This window comes from Hipposideros armiger, unplaced genomic scaffold (genome assembly GCF_001890085.2).
Source record: "Hipposideros armiger isolate ML-2016 unplaced genomic scaffold, ASM189008v1 scaffold_644, whole genome shotgun sequence".
Classification (NCBI taxonomy): Eukaryota; Metazoa; Chordata; class Mammalia; order Chiroptera; family Hipposideridae; genus Hipposideros; species Hipposideros armiger.
In genome coordinates this window covers 943,028-949,778 of record NW_017731994.1, presented here as the reverse complement: position 1 = coordinate 949,778, position 6,751 = coordinate 943,028, and positions in this window count along the sequence as shown.

Here is a 6,751-nt window from a genome sequence, read left to right as displayed (position 1 = left end):
GCAACCACAGTTGTAAATTTGTCTATTCCTCTTTCCAGTTCTATCAGTTTTTTGCTGCTTTTGTTTTGAAAGCTCCATATTAGATATAGAAATGTTTAAGATTACCATGTCCTCTTGATGAATTGGCCCATTTATCACACAAACAGGTCCTTATTATTCCTGGTAAAAGGTTCTGAAATCTACTTTGATATTAAGACAGCCATTATACTAGCTACCAATAAGAGGAGTGAACTTGTAAATAACGCTCCAGTAAACACAGAGAGCAGATATCTTTTCAGTATCCTGTTTACATTTCCTTTGGATATACAACCAGAAATGGAATTAATGGGTTATACGGTAGTTCTATTTTTAATTTTTTGAGGAACGTCTATACTGTGTTCTATAGTGTCTGTGTGAATTTACATTCCTTCCAGCAGTGCACAAGGGCTCCCTTTTCTCCACATCCTTGCCCACACTTGTTATCTCTTTTCTTCTTGATGATAGCCATTCTAACAGGTGTGAGGTAATTGCTCATTGTGGTTTTGATTTGTATTTTCCTAATGATTAGTGATATTAAGCATCTTTTCATATATCTGTTGGCCATTTGTAAGTCTTTGGAGAAATGTCTATTCAATTCCTTAGTCCATTTTAAAATCAGATTGTTTGTTGATTGTTATTGAGTTGTAAGAGGCAAGATAGAGAAACAACCTAAGAGTCCATCAGTGGATGAACTGATAAAGAAGATATGGTATCCAGTAAGTCCCTGACTTATGAACATTCGAGTTGTGAACTTTCACAGATACGAACGGACCTCTCATTACGAACATTCGTTGATGCGAACAAATCAAAAGTAGCTCACGTGTGTGAGCTCAGGTGTGGGCCAAATTCCATCTTGCCCTGCGTCTCCTATTGCTGATGATCCTTCAGCTCCACCATCTCCCACCTACCCTCCCTCCTCCAATTAGTAACTCTCTTCTTGTCAGTTAACTCCACGCAATCCCCTATATGCCAGTTGTTATACTGTACCACCATTTTAAGGTAACTGTAAAAGTAAAAATAGTTTATTTACAGTATTTTTGTGTGTGTGTTTAGTTTTTTTATGCTTTACATTGTATATTTGTGCCAAAGGTGTATAAGACTCACTTTGTCGGTCGGACTTTCGAACAAATTGTTCTCCCTGAACAGAACTCGTTCGTAAGTCAGGGACTTATGTATATATCTCTTTATCAGCTCTGAAAATGTACTATAGCTTTCAAACTTTATGGCCATCCACAGCAATTGCACTCCTGGGAATTAATATACCCAAGAGAAATGCAAATATAAAGAGACTTCTATGAAAGTTTTCAGGACAACTTTTTGATAATAGCCAAAACCTGAAAATTACTCAAATGTCTGTCAACATAAAAATTCATAAAGTAAATATGTTTTATTCAAATAATGGAATTCTACTCAGCAATATTAAAGAGTTAACTGATGAAATACACAACAGTCTGGATGAATCTCAGTCATTATGCTAAGCAACAATAGACACAAATGAATACATGGTATGGGCTGGCCGAGTGACTCAGTTGGTTAAGAGCTTCGCTCAAGAGTGCAAGCTCTGAACAACAGCAATTCGATTCCCGGCTCGAGCTGAGCTGCCACTGAGCTACCAACAGGTGGCAGAATGGCTCAGCTAAAAAACAAAAAACAAAAAACAAAAAAACAAACAAATACATGGCATATAATTTGAATTATATAAAGTTCAAGAACAGGAAAAACTAGAATAAGGTGAGAGAACTGAAAATAGAGAGTGCTTACTGGATTGACTGAAAGTCAAAGAAGTAGAAGTAGGCCCAAGCAAGGGCCTATTATTAAAAGAGAAATTACATTCCAAACAGTTTGGAGTGGCTCAAAAGGCTCAAAAAAGGGAGGAAGGGGTTCAAAAAGGGAAGAAGTGGTCAAAAAGGGGAGGACCGATCAAACAAGATGGAAGGCATCCAAAAGGCGAACTTCCCAGGACTTGGGAGTTTTTATTTTTTTATTTATTTTTATTTATTTATTTTTTAGCAGAGCCATCCTGCCACCTGTTGGCAGCTCAGCTCGGGCCAGGCACTGAACCACCGTTGCTCAGAGCTCACACTCTTGAGTGAGCTCTTAACCAACTGAGCCACTTGGACAGCCCTTAGGACTTGGAGTTTTTAATCCCCTTTTCTCTAGAATGGGCTGTTCCCCTCTGGGCGTGGGGCCACTTGATTGGCACCTGCAATTGACAACAAGACCTATTTGTTTTAGGGGTAAATAGTTACAATGAAAATAACTTTTGGGTGGAGAGGGGAGGTCACTCAGGCGGTCACATCCTGTGGGACGTGCAGGAATGCAGAGGCCCAATGTCTGCCTCTAACTGCCTGCTTAGTTTTCCCTTTGAGACACGTGATCCCCATCAAATCTCTATGGGAAGCTGAGGGACAGGAAGTCTTTTCTTCTGTATCTGCTTCCTGCTGGGCAGGGGTGTAAAGCTGTACCTGCCTTTTGGGGGATTCACGGAACTCTCGCCCTAGCTGATCTCAGATGAGAGGAAGGGGTCTTGAGCTCCGCCTGGAAGACCACGCTGGCTTCTTTGGTTGTGACTGGCAATCTTGTTGGGGTGTCCTCTGTATCCCCAAGGCCCCTGAATGGAGAAAAATAGATTTTAATTGATAAATCTGTTATCTCTTATGAAGCCTGTGGCCATTCAGCCTGTCACTCAGGTGGCATCAGTTGTCCGGTCCAGAATGGGTTTGGCATTAGCTTACTGGCCTGGGGGATATTAGGAAGTCACAGGCTTCCAAGTAGTTATCTGAAGCAGGGGTAGGAGATTGCTATTGTTTAGGATTCAGAAACCGATTTACAAAGCAATCAAGAAGCAGGGGGATACGAGAATTCTAGGAGTCAGGCTAGGAGTAATCTTTAGCCTAGAATCCACAAACTGGTTAGAAAAGTAATCAAAGCCAAGAGCTAAGGAACTAAGGAACTAGGGAGGAGACTTAACATTTCTATACTTAATATTCTTATAGGAAAGAAAACTTAAAAGTTTTTCAGTAGTTGGGGGGTGAAGGGCTACTCAGTTGGCCAGTAGCAAAAGGAGACATAAGGAGTCTTTCTAAGATGATGCAAATGTTTAATTTGGGTAATGTTACACTTGTCAATAATTATCAAATTTTACACTTAAAAGCTATGTCTTGCTCTGTATATACATTTTACCTTATAAAAGTAATAAAATATAAATTTTCAAATTTATAAAAAAAAGAAGGAAGGTAGGAAGGAAAAACTCAACCAAAGAAAAATATTATCAAAATTAGCATTTAACAGAGTCGCACCAAATGTTCAATTATTGTTGAACATAAATAAAATGGCAGCACAAAGCAGATAAATAAAGGAAATCATGCAGTCACTGTCCAAAACTATTACATCTGATTCTGGTGGACCAGGTCTTTCTAGGTAATTTTATTTTTAAAATTTATTTTAACACATCAGATTAATTTGACTCTTAAATGTTCAAGTTTCAAATACTGATGGCTGAGAGGTGACAGTAGTTTGGGATACAATTAAAACAATAAAAGTTAAATCTCTAAAACTTAAAAATGCCCATCCTTAAAATAAATGACTGATAATTTGTCATTTTTTTCTATATGCTTATCCATATATCTTCCTCCAGTTCCAAATGTCCTTATGCTTCATCAGCATACATCGTTCTTCAATAAAAGTTTACTGAAGATTATAGGTAAGCATTTGGATCACTGGTTTTCAAAATTAGCTGCACATTAGAACAACCTGGATACATTTAAAATTAGTAATGCCTGAATCTCACCTGAATCTTATCCCTAGAAATTCTGACTTAATTGGTATAGGGTATGGTTTTATCCACTTAAAAGCAATATTTGGAGATCATTGACTGAAAGCTGTAGCATATGTTAGGGAAAGAAACTGTTAGGTTCCCAAACGCTTTACCCCTGAGAAAGGTATGTTTTCAGCAATGAAATCTAATGTGGACTGCCTAATGAGAACAAGTTTTTTTTTAAAAAAAAATGATGTCAAAAGATGTGCAGGAGAAACAAACATATAAATGGGGAATGTCAAAATTAAGAAAAAAAATATTTTAATCAGAATGCTTTGAAAGTAACTTCAAGTTTTCACTTATTTTAATGCTTTTTGGATGTACCTGTTTGTATAGTTTTCTGGTGGTTGCTCTGAGTAGTACAAAAAGGATATGTGATTATAACAAACTACTGGTATCAACATTTTCCCTGGTATGAAGTATGGAATCCTCATTTCCATTTAGGTTCATTTCCCTTTAGTTTTCCAAAATTTAATTATGATATTTCTGTTCTGGAATTATTTGGATTTAAACTATTAGGGATCCACTCAGCTCCTTGGATCTGTAGGTTTGTATAGTTGGCCAATTTTGGAAAGTTTTTAGCCATTATTTATTCAAATACTCTCTTAGCCCTACTCTCTCCTGTCCTTTGTGACTCTGAAGATACATGTCTGGGACCTTTTATTATTGTTCTACAGGTCCCTGTCATTCTGTTCAATACTTTTTAGCTATTCTTTTCTGTGATGTTCATAGCAGGTGAATTTTATTGCTCTGTTCTCAAGATTATTGGTTCTGTCCTTTGCCATCTTGACTTACTATTAAGTTCATGTAGAGATTTTTTTTTTAATTATCTTATTCTATTTTTTAGGTGCATAATATAAATTTAATTCTAATTTTAAGTTATATAATATTAATCTATTTTTTTACAACTTAATTGTTTGCTGGGATTTTCTTTGTTCATAATTTGTTTCAAGATAATTTATAATTGATCATTGAAGCATTTTTATGATAGCTGCTTTAAGAACCTTGTGAGATAATTCCCGCATCGGTTCATTTCAGTCTTTGCATTAGTTGATTATTTGTTTTCATTCAAGCCATTAGTTCCTTGGTTCTCAGTATGGTAGGTGACTTTTTAATAGAATCCTGGGTATTTTGTCTATTATGTTAGTACTGGGTCTTTAATGTTCATCTTTAATTATTTTATATTAAGTTCATACACAGGTGCTCTGAATCAGAAACAGATTTCTTATTAATATATCACACTGCACAATATGGGATTGATCTCCTTAGAGGACTTTATATTACCCTATGGCAACAAGATGAAAACCAAAAGGAATTTTTGCTATGTGAGTGTCTGGACATGTCATAGTTGAGAGAGAAGAAAAAAAAATGTACTCTGTTCATTAAAAGGGGGAAAAAGCTGATGTTTCTGCTCCCTGAAGGACCTTTTCATTCCAGACATTTTGTATTTAAATAAAATGTTTGATGGGTGCCAGATAGTTCCATGTCTCAGAAATTAAAACAAAGGGCTTTTATTAAGGTCAAGACCCTCATTCTTCTTTGAAAGGTAAACATGGAGAAAGGTATCCCTAATCTTCTGGATTCCTTGATGGTTTAATCTAGAAACCTAGTGGAAAAAGAACCATTTAGTACCCCTCAGAGAAACAGAAGAAATTTTACTATCATTCAGCTCAGAACAATTAAGCAGACAAAGGCTACAGAGCTAATTTTCATGGTGTGTAAAGTGCCTTAGGGAATTATTACTTTTTATAGGAAAACTGAGAAATCCAAGGAAGTTGGAGATTGTGAGGCCTCTTCAATTATTTTTATATTTTATTTTTTAATTTTAGCAGGCAGGCACCTTGTTTGGGTTTATCCTTTATAAAACCTTTGCTTTTCTGTTTTGGTCCACTGGTGTATCTGTTGTAGCTAGCACTCTCCTATCCCCTGGGGTCCTGTCTGATGGGGCTAAAGCAGGGGTCGGCCAACTTTTGAGATGGAAGAGCCACCAAGGGTCATCAAACTGTGGCTCATGAGCCACAGGCTCTGAAGTAAAATTGAAAATAACTATCATAGTTTCATCTATAAAATTTTTAAAAGGTATTATTCACATAATGGTGATTATGTAAAAATATATTTATGTAAAAATTATAATTGAATAATTTTTAAATTGTTGTGAGGGACAGGATTGGGACAGGATTGGCTCTTCTAGAGGTTGGCAAACTTTTGAGATGGAACGTACCCAAAGAGCCGCATGTGGCTCGCGAGCCACAGTTTGCTGGCCCCTGGGCTAAAGGGATTTCCCAAGACTGGAAGAAGAGGGAGGGTTGTGGTGGGATCTCACTCCCTAACCCCCACTCCCTCCTACCCCAAGCTGGCCAGCATCTCTGGACAGAGAAGGGGAGGATCAGGGCCACATGGACAAAGAGGTTGCCAGGAGGGTTGTGCCGAATATAGTGGGAAAGGAGAATCCTTCCCCTGCTGGCAGTTTGTTGGTTTGGGGCTTCCATAGGCCCCCACCCCCGATATTGTTAGAGGTATTCTCTTTTGATTCGGGGTAGGAATGCATCTACCTGTGCTGCGGTGTGTTGCTAGGCTGGAGGTCACAAGACCATGGTTCTGGGTGACCTTCCCTGTGTGTGGGAGGAAGGGGACTACTTCTGTGTTGATTAGCAGGTTTTTGTGTCTCCAATCCATTCACCGTCTTACTCCCTGTCAGTGGTGCTTTTTGATTGTCTCTTGGGTTATTACCAGGATTTATAGCTGTACTTAGGGAAGAGAAACAGCAAAGAACAGGGAGAAATGGATCTACACTATTTGGTCTGGATTGAAAGTCCCTCCATGTACTTTAAAGGAAGCAAAAATGGACATCGAAGAATATATATTTTGGGTGTCCTTTAGGAAAAAAAGACAACTGTAACCCCAGGTTCAATAAGC